Source organism: Apium graveolens, chromosome 5, assembly GCF_009905375.1.
Source record: "Apium graveolens cultivar Ventura chromosome 5, ASM990537v1, whole genome shotgun sequence".
NCBI classification, from domain to species: Eukaryota; Viridiplantae; Streptophyta; class Magnoliopsida; order Apiales; family Apiaceae; genus Apium; species Apium graveolens.
Genome location: NC_133651.1, coordinates 80,222,788 through 80,245,228, shown reverse-complemented (window position 1 = coordinate 80,245,228; position 22,441 = coordinate 80,222,788). Strand labels below are relative to the sequence as shown.

The following is a 22,441-nucleotide window of genomic DNA, read 5'->3' as shown; positions in this document are numbered from 1 at the left end:
AAATCACGTTGACTAGGATGAGATGTTTAATTATCTTAGAAATTGTCTTAGCATGAGAGCAGGGAACACCTTTCCCGTCATGAAGGCGGGTATAGTTTTCACACCTCGTTATTATTTTGGGCTTATCTATTATATCTTTAGAACATGATCGAGATTGGGAAGGCAAAGACTAGGGTAATTTAGGAGAATATGTGGCATTTTAATGTTGATAATAATTTGACTGACTTCCTAACCCTTTTCCCCTTAAAATATATATTTGTACCCATAAATCCCTAAACTCTATGAACGTACTCTTTGACACCCACAGTATGTATTTTCATACCCTTTAGCCCTTTTCACCGTGATGGTAAAAAATCACAAGGGCAAAAAAGACATTTAATCTTTGAGTTGTACCGTTATAAGGGTTAAAAAGTATATTTCTCATATTTTAAGGGTTAAAAGATATATTTTTTATACCATAAGGACTAAAAGATATATTTCTCCAAAAATATATTGAGAGCTTGAAGGATAAGAAATTTTTTCTCTCTCATCTGTTTTGTAATGTGATCAGGGCAAAAAGGTTAAGAAAAGAGATATTGATGGATTCATTGATGCTTTAGACACCCATGAATTAAAAATTCAAAAAAAAGTAACACCTCTAAGAAATATGGTCCTTCTTTTGGCAGCTAGTTTTGGTGATACAACCCTCCATTTGCCTGTTATTTCTGGTCACCTAGGCGCACATCATGGAAATTGTTGGCATGGCCAGAAATTCAGCATTGAATCCTTTTCCAGTTATTAGTTTGACTAAAGGGTCTCAGATATTGGGATATTGGTACTAATTGATATTAGTTCTTGATATGTAATTACAAGCTTGAAATGAATATTATATTTGATGATATATGGTAATTGAGCTAAATGCGCGTTACAAGATTATTGTAAAAAATGATGTCTAAAACAATAAAACACATTAAGATTTTGAAAAGAAAATGATGTACGTGATGTCTAATAAAGTTTTTAACATTACAAAAGAAGCAAAAAAACTGTTTTCTTTCAATGTACTGTATATCGGTTACTAAAATGAAACTCATGAGATAAATCATATTTAACATTGCTCTAGACAAGAAAACCTTAGTGTTATAAGATATTTAACATCTATTTTCTTAAGCATACCAATGTCTACCTTCACCTTTAACATCGGCTAAAAACTGATGTCAAATATCCTGACCTTTCTCTACAAATGCGAAGACATCGATTTGAAAAAAAAAACAAGGGTTATTAACCTATGTCAAATGCCATATTTCTAGTAGTATATTTAGGATTTCTACCTTGTCCAACTTAACACTTTTAGCACCCTAGCACATGACTTTAATAGCCTCTCAATCCTCTTCAGTTGTTTCCTTATGCGCAAGATAAAGAAGTATATCTTCAGGAATCCTATGATAAATTGCATCCAAGCGATCTTCTCTACCTTGTCATGAACCATAATTATTTTTGGATCCTTCGAGGAAACAACATCCACAACTCCGTGAGCCTGCATGTAGACCTTCATCTTCATCGCCCAAGCTTTATGATTTTCTTGTGTCAGCATATGGTAACTTAAACTGATTGTGCCTTCCTTGATCCTTCTCATCTCTATCGTTTGTGCCTTAGACATGTACTTCAACATCAACTAGATGACCTTGGTCTGGTACATATTTTATTGGCAGAAAATAAAATGCATATAAATTGATCTAAGTGTTTGTATGAAACTGGAGAAAAACAATACTTTGTAAATGCCTAATTTTATTTGACAAACTTTAACACACTACTGATACAAAATAGGAAATGAAAGTATCATGCAGAGGAGGAACTAAACAACTAAATTCCTAAAATAATCTAACACTGATCTACCCTATATGTGCTCTTTACTAACAAGAGAAATCATATTTTATTGGTGCATAAAAGTACCGAAGTATCAATATCAAGAACCTAAATTTCAGGAAATATATGTGACTGACGAGTATAAGAATGTATTTCAAAATTGATCAAAAGGATTGCCATGTGAGAGGAATGAATTTTTCACTATATATTTCCAAGTAACATACAAACATTTTAGAAGACCGTAGTGAACAACACCGATTAGAAGTAAAGAAATTGGCAACCAAAGTATCAGAAATATTTAACAAATTATTACTTAAGAAGAAAGATGAATTTTGTGAGATGGAGTATTTGGAATTGAAAAATTTAAATGCAAGTGTCCACTGCTATGTATCAAGGATTTTTTAGAAAAAATTTGGCTATTTCTGCTAAATTATCAAGTTATCATTGCTTAAAGATAAACCTAGAAGTTGTTCCAAAGACAACCTTCAGGACAAGATACATATATTCTGAGTTTTAGTTATGTTCTTTTGATTAACTAAGTTCAAAGCGTATTCATGGATCCATTTAATGGGGTACTTCAAAAAGTATTGGGATATGTTGCGACTGTATCTATTATGGACATTTTGATATATTTAAAATTCCATGAAAGATATGTAGAACACCTTAGGAACCTTAAGAAGAGAAAAGTTGTATATGAAATTTCAAAAATGGTATTTATACAATAGGTTTTGAGTAGTGAAAGAGTTTTTCCAGACCCGACAAAAGAAGTAGTGACAAAATATGAGCGACCAAATTAAGATACCAAAGAAAGAGAAAAGTTCTTTTTATTTAATAAGATTTTTCTAAGATAGCCATTCCCTTAACATAACTGATAGGGAATAATGAGAAAATCGGAAGGACCACTGAGTTTGAGAAAAGTTTTCAAGAGACAATAAGAGATTGATTTATGTACTAGTATTCATTTTATTTGATGGAAATAGAAATTTTGTAATTGGGAGTGTTGTCTTTTATATAGGAAAAGGATGTGCTCTTATACTATACGAATAAATTATTATTTACAATTTTTGGCAGTGAGAGAGTATAAAGTAGATACCCTTCCCATGACTCGAAATGAGCAATTATGGTTATGAATTTAAGATCTGAAGACATATTACATAAGTTTGAAATACATACATACATATATATATGGGCTTATTGAGAGCACGCGAAAAAGTACTAGGAATAGTTTATAAATCACCAGGGATAGTTTGAAATCCTTGGTTCATTATCTAATGGATTACTCTGGTTTTCTACTTTATCCGAGAAGTTATTGGATGTTATTTGATCATATAATGACAATTTAAGAAGAAGGTAATTTATTCCGTATGAGATGAAAATTTGATTATTGAAAATTCATCGTTATTCAGAAGAAGTTGGATATGAGACAAAGAATGTGGTTAAAAGTTATTAAAGATTATGATCGTACTATACCTTACCATATATAATAGATGTTTAAGTAGGAAAAAATGTCATAATAATTGTTACTTTCAAAGGTTTTAGTTCATGAGATTGACAACATTAGATTGAAATTAAGGACCTAGATTAAGCAAATAAATCAAAGTATGAAAAACAATTACAACTAGGAATGTTGAAAAGACATGTGAATGACTAGATAAGTTATGGTAGAGAATAAGCCGGAATTGTTAAGAGAATGATTCCGAGTTTCAACGACAGGAGCTAATCATAACAAGATAGAACGACTAACAAAATATACTTCCACTCAGTGAAAGAAGCATTTTGATAAATTTGATTAATGTATATACATGAAAGATTAAAGCGAGTCATGGAGTACCAATTTGATAGTATCATATTATGACCTTAATTTATTGCCTGATTTCAGATATAGTATCATAGTATGACATTTTATAAAAGCTAGTTTTCTATATTTTATTTGATTGTTTTCATGTTAATTTCGAAATTGAAGTAATAATACATGGGTATATTTTGATTAGTTGCGAGCTAGCATGATTTTGGATGATCTTGCGCTAGTTACGAGCTTTAACGTAGCTAGAACAAGACTAGAATTAACCAACATTTGGTGGTACTAGTACTTTATTATAATGTAAATTTTGTGATAGTGTGAAATTGATTCTAAGGTCTGTGGAGTGATAGACCATTATAGTTTATTTTACGATATAATGTCTTTTAGTAATACACGCTTCGACATATGGTACCGTGAAGAATCAGATTTGCAAGGTGGTGGATTTGCTGGCGGATTTGGGAGCTTCACAAATTTATGTTTGAAATAAATATTTTTTGTAATTTTATAAATTTTTAAAAGTCATATATATATATATATATATATTATGTAGGTACAACATTTTTGTCAGTGTTGTGACGGGTAATGTTGTTGTTGCTTACCATGTTTGTCTAATTGTAGTTAGAAGTTTGAACTTTTGAATTTTCTTAAATTTATATTATAATCGAGCATGAAATTTAAAACTACTGCTTTGGTGTAATATATATATATATATATTCTCAATAGTTTGTATAGATCTGATTATAGAATGGACCTAAGTTGAAGTCATAGTTAAGGCATAATTGTAGTAATCAATTTGTTTAACTATTAATTTTCTTGTTCATTTATTTCAACAGCGTGACAATGACGAATCTTTACTTATCATGATGTTTTTTTTTTCTTAATTTAATAACCAGTTGTTTTAATATTTTTGGAATTTATTGTTTTAATATAAAATGTAGATCTTTGAATTTGGACGATGTAAACATGGAGCTACTTATTTATTTTTTCACTTTTATGTGTTACGTTCTTTTATTTTAATCAATTTTGTAACAGATACAAATCAAATTAGTGTTTTTAAAATCGAAACTCATCCGATGCTTAGGTTGCGATTGATTTAAAAATCGAAAACTTTCAGTTTTGGTTATGATTTTATCTAAAAACTGAAACGATTCGAGGTTGTCTCTCACTTAATGCTAGTATATATGTCGGTCATTATTATGTCCACGTAAAATAAGTGACGTAAAAATGAATTTTGTACATATATATATGAATAAATAAAAAATATAAATAAATATTAATATGTATAATATGCATCACATGCCATATAAATGTTTTCATAAAACTTCGAATCCAATAAAGGTGATTTTAAAATTTTTTTGGATGACAATTTGCTATATACAATACAATATATCTACATCTTTTATATTAACAATTTTAAAATATTTATTGTCACATAGGGCGAGTTCATCACGCAGCAATTTCAGCGAGTTCATCTCTATCACCTCTCTAAGTTTATCTCCATTAAATATGACAAGTTCATTTATGAACATGAAAAGCGAAACAATACAATTATTATTTCATTAATATATTGAAATTGTTAAATTACGAATTTCATATTAAAGATTTATGTTACATTGAGATAAGTAAAATAATATCATTATTACATCAATTAATTGTTATTTCATATACTTATTTTACTAATATGCAAAAGTTAGTTATTAATTATAAATTGTAGAAAACAACATTATATGTCTTGAGTAACAGATTTTGTTGATGCTTAAAACGGTCATTCATTAAGTTCGACATACTGTGATTTAGTTTAACATAAAAATACGAACATATTCGGTCAAATTTAGCATGATTAATTCGATCATACTTTATCGAATTTAAGATAAGTTTTACGCACATAAGGTGAAAACACTTAAAAAGAAATGAAAATAAACAAAAAAATCTATAAGGATCCACGAAAAAACAAATAAATCATAATCGAGTGTATTGTCTTTAAATATTTTAATAGTTGACCACGAATGACTAATAGAGGTCCTAGCTTTCAACGATCACAATTATATCCTATTTTTCTCGATCTCCACTTAATGGTAACCACATGAATGCCCCAAATCGAAAATATGAGATATGTGCTAGCAAAAACAACTTCTACTCTATCTCCATCTTGTTTACATGGTGACAAGAGTTCTGATAAAAAAATGTAGGTCCAAAACAATTAGCTAAAAAGAGTTACATAGTGAGAAAAAAATAAAATAAAAAATTTAAACAAATTAGAAATTATTACTAACTCTAAATAATAAGTTGTTTGTGCAACATAATGATAACTTTATGTTTTTGCGTTCTATATAATAACCTGGGACAAGATCAAATTCCATTAAATTTGCAAGTTATGTATGAGGGTAAACCTTTTACTAGATTGTTAGTATTATTATGTGGTATAAGTGTGTATTATTTTCCATTTTTTTGAAGTTTGGAGTTTTCGTTAGGCCTTTATATATACTGCAGATGGGGTTCATATAGTAATAACAATGAAATCGATATCTACAGTCTGAGAACAGTTTAATATTGATTATAAAAACTGTAAACATATTACAAAGTACTCTCTCACATGATGAACATATGTCCTTGAGAGTTTATAGGTTACACAAATAATATATTTATGCGAAAAACTTATAGTGTAAATCTAATATGTGCTTATATAATGCAAATCTACACAATCGATCTGACAAATATGATAAATATGAACACAAAAATATAATGCATATCTTATAATTGATTTCTACAATTACTAAAGTCCTACACTTACATATCTCTGCAAATATAACCTCCATACAACAAAATCAATCTTCTATTGATTCCAACCTTGACAGACACTGATATGTTTAAACTCTGATAACAAATATTGATGTCATCCCATTATGTCAAATGTGGATATGACATCAAATAATGTTATCCTTCTGTTGATAAGTATTGATGATAAACTCTGATAATAAACCCTTATATCATTAATTACAACAATTTTAAATGAAAAAAGGACTAATTTTTTTAGGTGGTGTCAAGTATAGTACAACGTTAATGAGATAAAATATAATCCACTTCTATATAAAGCAACCAATTGACTCCATTAGTTTAAGGCCTTTTGGGATATTCCCAAAGACAAATCTGCACGGGTTCGGCCCAGAGGGGAAAATATATAACATACTATTAGGGAGTTAGTGGCTCACTCGTGGCCCAACAAGTGGTTTAGGACCAAAGGTTCGAAGATGAAACTTGTGGGGTTAATTGGCTACTGTTGAACGATGTGGAAGGTTCCCCTTGGTGGTGATTGGAGATCAGCCATTTTCTGTTCAAGGCACAGTGACTTTAGCCAATTTATTGTATTTCCAGTTTAGGGAGTACAGTATAAAAACAACTATTGCGATTTGTAAATGACCCGAATGGGAGTATGAGTTATTATAATAAATTTTTTAGGAGAACTATCAAGAACTAAGTAAGCCATCATGCTATTTGGGGATTTTGAGTTATAGGTTAAATAAGACCGCTTATTTTATTTTGCAAATAATAGATCTCGATCCGACGAAATTGTTACAAACACGGAAGAAACAAATAGTGACACAGAGAGACCCCATGGAAATTATGACAGGAAAGAACCCAATAATTAATTTCACAAATATATTATTCCCGAAATTATTTTCGGAAAAAAGAACGAATAGAGGCACGACTTAGAGTTCTCCAATTGACAAGAAGGGCAAGAAAACTATCTAGACCATTGAAGATACATCTAGCGGCTTGCCTTTTTTTGTAACGGTTAGTAGAATCGCCTATCATCGAGAAACAATTTATATAGATATACTTACCACGCAAAAATATGAAAAGCCGATATCCCTTAGGAAGGACAACGTGGAAAAATGAAGGATGTCATTGTTAGAGCTGTCAGAAGGAAAAGATGATCGTACACGCCCTTTTAAAATCTACTGGTAGCAGTTCCCAATAAACGCGAATACGACTAAGGCTCTAGAAAGAATAACGAATAGGACCTGGAAGGTATCGTAGTACTATAAATCTTATACGGGAAATGATTAAGGAAGTCTGACCAATAGCGGAAGTTGAGTATTCCACGATTCTAAAACGTATCAATCAATTACGTATAAAATGGTGCTTCTTTCAAGATGGCAACAGGACAAAGATATGCCTTATATTACTACAGGAAGAAATGTTAAATTTGGCGCTAAGTGTGTAACAGGAGATGAGCGTGTAAAAGTATAACGAGAACTTCTTACATAAAATAATCGACAGAGATGATGTGCCGAAATGAGAAAATATTAAGGAACGAAACTCTAGCACTGGTAAGAGTGATGGATGGGAAACAAATAAGTTGAAGGACCATTCTAAATACTAGAAGATGCGCTCATAGTCCCTATTATAGATTTTTAAGAAAGATAAAGTGACCAGTTGGCGTTAACCGAATTACCGACAATAACGAGATGGCAACAGGACCACGATATGCCTTACATTACTACAGGAAGAAATGTTAAATTTGGCGCTAAGTGTGTAACAGGAGATGAGCGTGTAAAAGTCTAACGAGAACTTCTTACATATAATCATCGACAGAGATGATGTGCCGAAATGAGAAAATGTTAAGGAACGAAACTCTAGCACTAGTAAGAGTGATGAATGGGAAACAAATAAGTTGAAGGACCATTCTAAATACTAGAAGATGCGCTCATAGTCCCTATTATAGATTTTTAAGAAAGATAAAGTGACCAGTTGACGTTAACCGAATTACCGACAATAACGAGTTATCATGCGGGCATGGAAACGGCTACAAAGTTTTGTACCAAAGCAAGAATCGTTCTGCCTTAGGTTGAGAAGAAGTTAGTAAGAGAAGGATACTTGGACCATAATTGAGTCAACTAACCAAACAAATTCCCGAACTTATCAGAACCCGGCTAGTGGCAGCCCAAGATGAACCATAGAGATATGCGGACCAAAACTATAAGGACAGAGAGTACAGAGTAATAGACTAAGTATTATTGAAAGTGCCTCCTGGGGAGGGACTGATGAAATTTGAATGGAAAATAAATGTTGAACCAAAGGTTTATTGGACCGGTTGAAATCTTTAAAGGACTAAAAAAGTTTGCTTATAAATTAGAACCATCGTGGAACAGTCGCCCAGTTTATAACGAGTACCACGAATCGATGCTAGGAAATTTAATTGTCAATGCCATACATATGATTGAAAATGAGCTAATAAACTTGCATCCAAACTTACCGTATGGGGATCAACGTGTAGAGATCATAGGTCTACCAGAACGAGTACTCTGAAATATATTCGGCGGATGAGTAAAAATTTTACGAAGAGATCAAATACTGCAGATTTAACGTGAGAACTCAAGGTTGTCATGAGTGATGCATATCCCCACCTGTTTCTAAACTGATTTTGGGACAAAATCCTTTAAATGGGGGAAGACTGTAAAAACTCGAATTTTTGACATCCGTAAAAGACCTTTTTGAATAGTAACCTTGTGGTTTAATAAAAAAATTTGTGACCACACCATATACTAGTTTTTAATTTAAGATTATGAGTTAATATTGTTATTATACGTACCAAATGAGTGTATGTAAAATCCATTCATTTTCGGTGAAAATAAACTTTGTAAAACGACCTTATCTTACGGATTATCGAGTAATACGAGAATCGCATTACGATTCAGAATTTATAATTTTCCAAATTAAAATCCAATTACAAGGTTTCAGAGCATAAAGGATTTATAAGAAAGTATTTACCCCTCGAATCGTTTACGGAGATTTATTACAAAAATGAATAAGCGACCAAGCAAATACGTAAGTGAATAAATGAAACATATCATGTCATGCAAACCATGCAAACTAATTAGTTAGGAAGTAAACAAGGATTGGCAACCAAATTGTAACCAATCGAAGATTCATAGTAACCTAGCTAGGCAAATAGTAATATGAATAGTAATGGCGGTACTTGGCTAGCTAAATAGCATTGAAAATAGACAAGCTAGCAAGATATGATAAAGATTTATACTCTGGGATTGATGAGCGTGCACATTATCTTAATATTATCCCTATATTTTGGTTATTTTGCATTAATTTGGATTTTTATTTAATTAATATTGAAGTTTTATTCTAGGTATCGAGGAAATATAATAAAGGAAGGTTTGGAGTTTACAAAATCTGATTTGGAGTTTCATTTGACTAAAATTGGATTTTATGGGCCAGCTGTATAGTCTACACTGTTTGGTCCATATCTGTAGTTCTAGAAGTCCGATTCTGATGATTCAGCACCCCATGGAAATCTTATGAGAATAGCTTCAATTCAGAACTGGTCTTGAATTTATAATCCAACCGAATCAGCCCAGAATCAGAGCCCAAAAGTCAACTACGAATTTTTACTTTCTCGAAATTCAATTCTAATTGGGAAATCTCCTTATATTTACTTTAATTCATTAAAATGACTTTGATTATATATTATTATATTATACCATACCTAATAGAGAGAGAGATGCAAGAGATAAGTGGCTGCACAAGGGAGGAGGAGAAGAAGCTATCAACGGAGAAGAATTCAGCCATTGGAGACATCTATTTGGCTTTGTTTTCTCTTATATATCTCTTCTTGTGAATATGTGTTGGTTATCTTTGGATTGTTTTAATACTTTGATTATTAAATAAATTTATATTAGTTAGGATTTATATGGAATCCTAGTATGTGATTGTTGGTGTTTTAATAAGAATTACTATATGTAATTTACAGTTTATTCATTCAAGTGGATATCATGATGCATACTTGTTATTGTCTAACCAACTTTAGTAGGTGTATGAGTTAATTATAATACTGATAGGGTTATAGTTAATTGACACAATATTTGAATGATGCATGCTTATATCTTTTAATTATAATATTGTTACGCTATAGACATATATTGTGACCATGCATAGCTTTGTGAATTGGTGCTTAAATAAATTTTAAAGAGTAAATTGGCATAGACATGTGTTAATTTATTTTATAGGAATTATACCGTAGTGATTTTGAGAGCAACCTATGACCATTGAATTCTACCTAATGACCTGTGATCTTGTTATAGTATTAAACCGACATGAACATATTAGGGAGAAGTAATTATCATGACTAGGCTTCTCGTATTTGAACATCCAACTCTCCTTGATAGCACATTATTAATTAGTTAATCTAGTTTTAAATATTTTAATTAGATAAATTAAAAACTTCATTCTTGTGTTTTATAACCCAATTGTTGGATATTAATTGCGATTTATTCAAACATACAGTCCTTGGGGAATGATATTTGGTATTTACTACTATATTACTTGTTTGCAATTATATACACTTGCACATAAGTATTTTACATAACAAAGATATATACATATATAATCATAATACTTATTCAAGGAGCAACCAAGCTAGCAAGCCAAAAACCTCTCGCTCTCTCCCAAGAACACAATGCTGATTTTCAAAAACATAAGGAAAGAAAAATCCAAATCCCATGTTCCACTCATTCAAACATCATCAATTTTTTACCTAACCTCCTTCATAACATGGGTACGTCACGTACCAAATTTAAATCCCATACATGAAGTTTTCAATTTTGGAAAAATGTTTGAAGTTTTATATGAATAGTAATTCTGAAAATCACTAACTTGTTTTCTATGATTTTTCATGGAAGTTTAACGCTCCTAAAGCTAGAACAAGGCCTCATCAAGGATATTAGGAATTTATGAAGTATTAACAAGCTTTAAGAAAGGTATAGACATCATCCACCCTTCAATTTACTTGAGTTTGAGTTATATTTAAGTACATGTTGATTCATTGAGTTATATTGTAAAAAGTTTATTTTGGATGGTTGATTGTTATGGAGTGATGTTGATGATTATTTCATATAGTTTAGGGACTGATATTTCAATAAATATGAAGGAATTGGTGTTTGAGTCGTTGTCAATGAAATTAATGTAGTTAAAACCAGAAATTGTTACGCGTATAGCCGTCATAACACTACTAGAAATATGGGATCAGACATCAGTTCAGAACCGATGTTAAAAAAATCTGAACCGATGTCTTCGCGTGTGATGTTAAATGTCATCATCCTTTGACATCGGTTAACAGCCGATGTTTATTGCAGTGCTATACATCGGTTTTAAGATTAAATGTGATGTCTTTGCAACAAATTTCAGCTTATATTACAGTATTTTTAAGTGAATATGAGTATATTATGAGGTATTTATCCATTGAATCATGAAGCCTACAAGCACTAAAAGCAATTTATTAAAAAAAAATTGAACAAACCGATATGAAATGCTAGATCAGACATCATTAGATTAGTTGCCCGATGTGAAATGTTTGATCAGACATCGGTTAAATTAGCCCCCCGATGTGAAATGATGGATAACACATGGGTGTTCTTCATGAAACCGATATTAAATCTTTTTGTTTAACATCAGCCAATTTCTCTAACCGATGTTATTTGACTTAAAATACATTGAGTTTCTTTTTAGAACCGATGTCAAATAACTATTTCACATCGGTTTTTTAGTTCTTTTTCGTTTAATATTATTGTACACGATGTCTTTTGTACATTCTTTACATCGGTTAACATTTACCATTGTGATGTTAATGTGGTGTAAATTACATGCCATCGTGGTCCTGTTTTACAGCCACATTAACCAATTACATTTGCACAACAAAAAAAATACCTAACAATGCAACATCCAACCAAAAATATCAAATAGAAACATAAAGCTATATTGATACCAAATTTCTTAACATATAACATTCCAACAATCAATTCGGACATACATTCCAAGTCTAAAATAAACATCCCAACCAATAACAATAAAATAACTTAGTTTTCCAGACTCTTTTAACTAAGGAATTGTCAAGAGTTTATACATAGACCTTTTTTTCCATCTGAATTACAATTGTGCAGCTACCTTTCAAGGGTAGTCTGTGCCTGTTTTAACTGGGATTCCTCTATTTCTTTAAATCTGTCTTTACTCTCATGTTGAACTTTATTAAACATGCACAGAAACTCATCAGCTCTATTTCTCAACTCTGTTATCTCTTCCTGCATGTATAGAATTCATATTGTAATAAAACGGTGTCATGTAATCAATCAATCGATTAGGCATACGATCAGCTATAACTTGAGTTTTGAGTGATAAGGCTAACTTACAAGAGACAAAACTACATCTCCTCTTCTATTATTTCAAGAAACTGGTAAGTTTTCTTACCCTCCAATCTGAAGGGTAAACATTTGAATAACCGTCTGATAAGTCGGTAAAAAAATCATAATTTGCTGGGGTCCCTGAATAAAAATGAAAACAATACAAGTTTTAACCAATTCATGATCAGAAACCAATTATTAGTGAAAAGAAACTGTTGGTGGACATAAAAAGAGAACAGTACAACTAAAAACCAATTCAAGATCAAAACACACTGGTTAGTGAACAGAAACTGTGCACACAACTCTATTCTACGTAGTCAACTATGATCTAACAATGCATAATCTCTTTTTTGTTTGAGATGAACAAACTTAACGATTAGACATGCATAATTTTGATCTATTAAATCCTCGAATAGAGATAAACTACCAACCATGATACCTTCAGCCAACACAGAATTTACAGAGAGTAGACTCAAAGCAAGGGCCCCGACTCCTAGTAATAGTGGCCTTCTCTTAGAACTTCCTGCAATAATATTCACATGTATAAGCACAAACAAATATATGCAATCATTTAATAATATTATGAACAAAGCTTTTATGTAGTCAAGCACCATTTACTAAAGAAGATGATAACATTGGGATTTTAGCTAAAACTAAAGAAGATAAGTACAATGGAGTTCTACACCATTCATTAATTTTAGTCACCACTCTATTTGCTAAAATGAATGCCTAATCAAACTTGACTACTCAACCAAAGAAAAAGATGTATACTTGACCAACTAATTAAAACGCCACATACATCCCTCATATACTCCCTTGAGGGCTTGACAGTTTTTTCAGTATAACATATGCTTTAGTGCATTATATTTTAAAGTATACCCCAACTGGCAATGAGAATCGACCTTATAACTTTGTCCATGGAGGATGGAGTTTTGACACTAGGCTATCAACGAAACATCGAACTCACATAAAATAAATTGAACTATTTTGCAGTTAACAAAATAAATGTGAATTCACTTCCCTAAAAACATGTTAGAAAATACAAAAATAACTACAAAGATAAGCATTTAAATATCCCGAAAGAGAAACAAAATTTAGAATTCTCAGCTTACTTTCTTCCCCAGAAGTTGTGTCACTGGAGCAGGCTTTAATATTGATTACAGATGGCTTTGAAGTGAATCTTGAGTGTGCCACATTAAGCTGAAACTAAATAGAGAACATAAGCTATAATGATAGACTTGTGGAAGGCAAGGCTAGTGAGAGTGATGAGACTGCCATTGTTGACATCAGAGAGCCACTCTGTTTCAGTTAGTTTCTGTTTGAAATGGATATATATTTGTATGGATTGTATATGTGCATTGTGTAATAGTCTTTTCTTTCTATTATTTCAGGAGGCTTGTTTTGATTAGCAGCAAAAGGCTAGTAACATAAACATGCAAGAGTATCTATAAGATTTAAAATCAGAGAACAAAGAGCCAAAGACCCTAAATGTGTTTATAGACATATATGTACAACATAAAAAATGCAACTCTCCGGCCATCGTAGTTGGAACCCCTTTGTGCATCATTATTAGTCGTGACGGGAGCTACACCAACTTTTTCACCAGGATTTGGTGTACCCCCTCCAAAAGCTGCAGGCGCTATGGGTGTTGTTGCAGCAGGAAGAGATGAAGTAGGTGCTGATCCTGCAGATCCAGCAATTCCACCAATACTCGCACCAGGAAGAGGGCCATGTCCCTGAAATATGATATGCAACAGTGACTTCAGTGTATAGAACTACCAGTAGAGCATTTGTATAACAAGATGGAGAAAATAACGCAAGGAAAAAAATCCACTATTAAGGATTACGTTAAAACTCACTTGTGGCTTAACCTCGTCATTACACAGAAACAACACATCACCATCAAAATTATTGCTCTAAACAATCACATAAAAAAATTTAAATTAAATCCTTACATGAAGTCATGATAAAGACATTAAAATTGTGTTCATGAGATTTATAATCTTATAATGAAGTCATGAAAAATTTTACCATCTCAAATTGTCAATTTTGTTCACTATTTCCTCGTACATTCTTTCTTCCTCTATAAATGTCTAGTTTTTCATTTCATTACATTCTCTCCAAGTGGACACAACATAAGGGGTAATGAACAGACTATTGGCTTCATCTTCTTGGTAAGACATTAACCTCTTTGTTCTTTTATTTTCAGATTTTTTCTCATTCTTTCCTTCAACAAACCTAATAAAACTAAAGCAATTTATTCCTAATTTATTGTAATTAGCATACATAGGTTTCAAAAGTAATTTAGTATTTAAATAAACTGGACATAATAATCTGATTTTTAAATGGTTCCTATACAATACCATTAACCATGTCATCCCGAAGATTAATTACCACCCTAATATTCTCAATAAGTGTTCAAGTATAAACAAAGGCTATACGTTACAACAAATATATCCATTACTATTACTAAACCTTAATATACTAGAAATTAGAGAAGATTAATATAATGTTAGTAAACTAAATAAGCTGGACAATGATTTATAATAAAGAAGCTGGTCAGGAAATCAAACATTTGATATCATCTGTACAATTGCCTCTGTTTCACACAAGCACCTCTATAACCGAGTCCTTGGCTAGTTTTGTGATTTCCTTCACTAAACAATCATCAATTGCAATCTTATGCACTTTGAGGATTACAACAGTTTTGTGAACGAGTTTTGCTCACTTCTATAGCATATTTTTTGTACCTTTTCACTATTTTCATAGCCTTGTTGACCTCTTCTTGCGTACAACTACAAGCTGAAAATGTATACAAGAAAGTAAACAAATTGAAAGTACGACATGGAAGTTTTTAAGTATCTTATTGATTGAACTCAACTTTTTAAACAATCCACAAGTCTTATCTTATCTTATATATAGGAAAAAACATCAGAACTTTTATATATGGGTTTGTTAGCAAATGAATTTTAGCAACTCACATTAATGTTAAAACATTAATAGTTAATACTAAAGATTGACCCATTATACATGTAACTTATGTAGACATAAAAGCTAGGCACATTCAAAATATCTAAATTTTAAATATCAAAGAACACTCACTGGGTCATTGTATAACTATAGGGTGTGACCACTACTACAAAATTAAGCTTGCATAGCATTTTTTTAAACACTTGCATAGCGCTTTTAAACGCTATGTAAGGCAGTGCGTATAGCTTATATTTGCACTTTTTTTTGGCGCTATGCAAGTGATATACTTAGATAACGTTTTCGCAAGTGCTATGTAACTAAGTGTTTTGCAAGTCAAGTGTCTCCTTTAGCACATTCTAAAACGCTATGCAAGTTCTATTTAATTATCCATATACATGTTACATAGCTCTTTTTCATGCCCTATCCAAGTTCAAATTTGAATTTTTTTTAAAAAATTATTTTATGCCTCTTTTTTTTTTTACTTTACTATATTTTTAAAATTCACAAATACATAAGAAAGAGACCATTAATGCCCATAGAAAAAGAACTTGCAAGAAACAAAATACTGAACTAAATATCAATCCATTAGAAATTACTACATCAACATAATTGTTATACGAAGCCAAAAGTAAAATATAGCCTTACATCACATTCTTGTGAATCCTAACAATTATACATATTCTTACATCAAACAGTGTTAAACCAATATATTTGCTTGTTCTTTGTTTTTGACATCTACATCCAGGTTCAGCAGATCACCTACGTCCTGCATCTTGGGTTCCTCTTTATCCTCCCATCTATTTTGTTTCTTAGCGTCACTGATTTCTCACCTATAAACTCATCCATAACATCCAGTTTTCTTCTATGTGATCTTGTCAACATTAGGATATTCAGATGTTCAATCAACAATAACTTTGGTGAGACTTCTGCATGTGAATCAATAAGAATGAACATATAACGGAAGATTTAGAAGTGCGTGTTTATAATTGAACAGTAGAATAACCCAAATGATCTAGATTGGAAACTGAATAATAGAAACAGTGGTCAAATTAATATCATTCTGTGTACAATATTTATTCACATTGTTAAGAATTTTTTAGAACTTATAATCGTGCGAGGAGAGAAATATTGATCAAACATTATATATACTATTCATATATTAACAAAGCCAAAAAAGCATACAGCTAATTTCAGCAGCATCAAGAACCCGCTGTCTTTTAGTGCTTCCATCAGCATGTTGTAGAGTGGCTGCAACTTCTACCAGCACCTCCCAAATATTTGCAGAATTCAGATATATTTATATAAAGTAATGGCATTTACTCTATCCTCAGCAGCTTAAATAGGCATTATAAATTTTCTTAGACTGTCATGCATCTATAGAGAGTTTTCCATTATCATGGTAAACTTGTTACAATTTTCTTACCTTGTGATCTAGTGTTCAGCATGGATGCTTTTAGGCTTCCAATATGTGTCAATGGAATGGAACCAGTCCCCACTAGCCTGCATGTAGCTTGAATTTTTTTCTTTGATTCTAGGCAGTATATATTTCCAGGTCTGAACTCCACATCTGAGAGCTGCAGAGTATCTCCGGATGTTAATGTTACTAGAACAGCCAAAAACTCAAAAGCTAAGAAATAACAATAGCGACGAAAAATTTAGCAAAAAAAAAATAGCGACCAAAACTAACTGCCAAAACCCTCAAGAATCTTTAAGTTTCTAATAAGTGACACGATCCAAGTAAGAATTATGCAGGGGCGCAAATTTATACCCCCAATGGAAACAACAATATATGAACACACGATCTCTGAACTTAAAAAAGATAAAAGTTGGGAGTGATAATGTAAACCTTAAGAAAATCAACCAAGCAAGCATGTCGAGCCTATGCTAAGCATCTAATTGCCACAGTCCACTCCTCTAGCAAATGATCTTGACCAACTACTGTACTTGTTGCTGAATATAAACTGGACGATGTTGAACAAGACAGCACCTTGATGCAGTTTATCACATAAGAAACATAACCTTCTCTGTCAGTAGTAGTTCCATTCAAATATAAAGAAAGACCCTTCCAGCAAGAACTCCTTAGTAAACTTTTCTGCTCTATATTATAGAGTTGATTTGAAGGAACTAACTGTTTTACAAAGCTAGCAACATCATCAAATAGCTTTTTGATCCTAGAACCTGAAAAAACCTTACTCATGTCTGCAGGATGAGAGAGCACACAGGACTGCATATTTAGCTCGAGTGTCCTGAACCTGGACAAGTCAGATAACTCATCCAGAAAGTTAAAAAGAGAATCAAATTCCTTTCCATTAGCTAAAGAGAATAATAAGCATTCCTCCCTTAAGAATCCACCCCTTAAGAAGCTGAAGCTGATGGTAATATAACATGATCTTCAGGATTGTATCTCACACAATGTTTCTGGCAAGTAATGTAATAAAGATACAAGATTTTTATCATGATCATCCAGGTAAAATAGTCATCATTAAAAAAAGAATCACTTATAATCTGGAACAGTGTTACAGTGATGGGATTAACATCTTTAAAATATTTTTAAACTTTTCATATTTACCTTGATTTTTTAACAAAGTGAAAAAGAACCCTAGTGTATCCAATTTACCCTAATTGAGCATCTGAAAATTTATTTTATTTTTAGGCCATAATTTCAGAATTAGAAACCCTAGCATTAACAAATCGATTTCAATGATCATAATGAATTGAGCCATGAAAACTCACAAATCGATTTGAAGCCAGAGTACTCGATTTGCTCGATGAGTAAGGATTTGCTGTGAAGCCCCAATTCGATTTTATCCGAGAAGACCCAGAGACCAAGAGCAACCTGCTTGCGAATTTTGCAGAGAGATGAATTTTGGAGCATAGAAGTTCAATAAATCCATTCACCAATTGACCCAGAAGTTTCATGATTTTTTCAACTGGTTGGTCGATGTAGTGTTGACGAAGAGAAAATGAGATGTTCTTGGTAAAAATGAAACAAAGTACAATCATATTAAAAATAAAATGTCTATTCACCAAGACTACGCTTCCAAAAGCGCTACTGTTGTGCAAGAATAAATAAAAAACAATTAATTAATTACTTAAAATACACTAACTTACATAGCGTTTTGTTAAACGTTATTGAAGTTCAAACTTATATAGCGTTTATACTAATAAGCGCTTTGCTAGTATTTTTTCTAATTATTTATTAATTTTTTAATTTTTCTTATAATAACTTACATAGCGTTTTTTGTGAAAACGTTCTGCAAGTAACTCACTTGTATAACACATAAAAAAAAGCACTATATAAGTGATGTATCCTAAGTTAAAATTTGTAGTAATGGACATAATTAAGGTGATTATATGTAACAAATTGCACAAGATTTAAATATTTTATAAATAAAAAAAAGTAAGGGAAGAACTATTATTTCCTTTTCATCAAACTATCCTCAATTGCTTTGAGCAAGGCCTGAATCCAACCTTTCACCAATCGATTTTATACAAATCGAACCAAAAAAATTATTTCACGTTGGCCTCGTACTTAATTAGGTTATGTGGCTTAAAATTGTGAAACAGTGAGGATGAGATTAATTAGGGTTTGAGATGGGTTGATAGAGAGATGGGAGAGGGAGATTGAGACGGTGAGTGAGAGACGAAATATAAAAGAGAAATAGATGGTAAGAGAGATTATATTAAGAGCTCGATCTGGAGCTTAATTAGGTCCAGGGTCTAAATTATGGTTTTGGAGAGGGGGTATCGAAAAAGGAGAGAAATAGAGGAGAGATGAGGGAGATGAAGTCGAGATTTGAGAAAGAGAGTTAGGGTGTTTAAGATGAAGCCAGGATTGAGAGAGAAAGTTGCAGTGGTGATTTGAGAGAGAGATGCAGGGAGTGAATAAAGAGGAAAGGGGAAGATATTTTGGAAAAAGTGGGAAATAAAAAATGAGTTTGGGGGAAAACGGTATGAGAGAAATCAACGTTTTAGGGAAAGCGGTATGAATAGTAAAACTCTATAGTTCACCGAAATTTTAAAAAGCTTTTCACCGATTTGAATTCATTTTATCAAAATAAAAATTTTATGTTAAATATTAAAAACACTCAAGAATACCCTCGAGATGGTTTCGTATTAAAATATTAATTTTTCGATTTACTAAAAATGCTAGAGTGTGAGTCGCGTAATAGTAACATTCGGTAAAGTAAACTCTAGAAGACCATTTTGACTTTCCGTTTCGACCAAGGATTGATACTTATTTCGAGTCGGTCAAATATTAAAAATTATGAAGTATTCTACTTATTCAAAATATACGTCGGTGATGGGATTAGGAATACTGATTAAGATTATGATATTTGTTGATTACAAACCCCAAAACGGGAGGAAGTCAGAAAATATATCTTGGACTCCAAGAAAGTTTACAAACCCTATTCTATGTAATGTTGTGAAGAATGTTTTACGGTTTTTGTAAATGTCATGTTTTTCATGATAGTATAATATGAGTTTTTACGTATAAATAATGATTGAGATTACGATGAATATATCGTAGAATATTTTAACGCTATAGTAGAGCGTGATGTAAAATTATAAAGACCGAGAGTCGGTCAGCTTTACAAAGTATAAAACCGGGAATCATCCCGGAGATGTTTTGAATGATTAAAAGTTCGTACCAATTTTATTCTGAGGGACTCGATGTTCCCTCACGAAGCATTAAGTGCCTCGAACATTTATTAATATGATTTCCAAAGATCATATTCCTGCAACTTATTTTATTTATTTAAATGATGATTAATATTTTATATATCTAATTAAAAGAAGAAGTATTCTCAGACGAATACTTATTTATAAATTCTAAATATTTAACATTTACTTAAAGATTTAATTTATTTACCTAAACGTAAATCAGTCGGGGAATATTAATTCAAATATTCATTTTAAAGTAGAATTGTTGAGGTTAATTATTTTAATAAATATTAATTAATTATTAAATATTTAATTAATGATTTTTATATGGTTTAAAATTTATAAATCTTATTTCAAATTATTTTCTGAGTTTCAGAAAATCATTTTTGTATTATTCGAAATTCGAAAAATACTATTTTAATATATATCAATTATTTTGACTATAATGTCAAAGAAAATTCCTTTTTAAATACTTATCTATTGTCAACGGTCAACTCACATCATCTTAGTACTTCCTCCAAAAATTCTCGGAAGTATATATATATATACACACTAGCAACATGAGTTGTGCCTATCAATAAGCTAAATGCTTTGGGCACTTGAGGAGTACAAGTTCTTGGGATATGATAGAATTATTCCAAGATAAGGGAGGGGTAGAGATCTAGTACTTCGTGTACTGGGGAGACTACCAGTACCGTATGAGACACTACCATGTGTACTCAAGGACCTACGAAGTGTGTGTATACCGAGAATGGGACACATAGCCCGTATACGGCCAGGTGATAACCGGGAGTAAGGAAGTCGCTCTTCTACTAGAAGAAAAGGTTATAGATGAGAATTGAGATGCAATACTGTAACCCAAGCCTAGGTGCTGGGTTTACTATTAAGGTATTTGGAGACTAATAAGTCAATCGAAAATATTATTTTGAAAAGAGGTGTATCACAACAAGAGATTGATTCTCCAGAGTATATAATACTATCGAGAGCATGTTAAGGTAATTTTGATATATATATATATATATATAATATCTAATTTGATTTAAAGAGAAAAAGGTGTATACCACCAAGTTATCCAAATCATCATACTATACGACGAAATATTATTTTAACAGTTATTTTCCAACTGTTTTGTACAATATGGCTGAGCATCATTGCACACTATTGCTTTCTTTTAAATGTCACAACACAACAAATAACCAGTATATCGGTGTGGGACTTAGTCGCTTGCAGTCGTGTGGAGAATCCCTTGCAGTTTTATGTCAGGTGGGCCAGAGTATTCAGATAGGTATAAGATATCAGTCATAATTATTATAACTTCATGTAGAGGTTATGAATAATTGTTTGAGATCATGTAAAGTACATATGAGTTGTAATAATAGATGATACTTTGTGTACATATTTCTAAGGCTATAACTTGTGAGTGTGTGAGATTGGGGGTCTGTGATATGGAATTATTTGATTATTGAGTTAATACAGGTTATACATGATTGAAGGATTGTGCGACGACCCAAATTCCTAACCCCGAATATGGCGGCATTACTGTTAGTGTGTGTGCCATATAGATAACATTATTATGTTTATATTATGAAACATTTGGATTATTAAATATGATTTTATGGATTATTCTTTAGTAATTTAATATATCTTTATTTTCTGTGATAAAATATTAGATTAATAAATATCCTTGGAATATCATATGTAAATCTATATCTCCAAGTACATGACTTAGAAATGAGATTATGAGAATAGTATTGATATTCCTAAAGGTCCCTAGTCAAGTATTATTGTTAAGGGACAATGATAAATATGTTGAGACTAGTGTGTTTGTTGACTGATGATCACATCTTATTAATCATAGGTATGTTATACTAAAGTCAAAACACATGCACATGTATTAAATGCATGGTGCTGGATTGACCCGTTGTGAGATACTACATGTTTAAAGTGTCATAAGTTAATCTCACAGTGATAATGA

At 31.7% G+C, this 22,441-nt stretch overlaps 1 long non-coding RNA gene across 2 annotated transcripts; it reads right to left on the bottom strand.

The window, feature by feature from the left end:
• Positions 1-16,397: 16,397 nt before the first annotated feature.
• On the bottom strand, positions 16,398-18,789 carry LOC141724196 (uncharacterized). Of its 2 annotated transcripts, none has more exons than XR_012576535.1 (3): positions 18,535-18,789; positions 17,648-18,219; positions 16,398-17,404 (listed from the first exon to the last, which is right to left on the bottom strand). It is a non-coding gene; the product is annotated as an uncharacterized LOC141724196 (long non-coding RNA). The 2 variants fall into 2 exon arrangements; XR_012576534.1 differs by having other exon boundaries at positions 16,398-17,375.
• Positions 18,790-22,441: the final 3,652 nt, after the last annotated feature.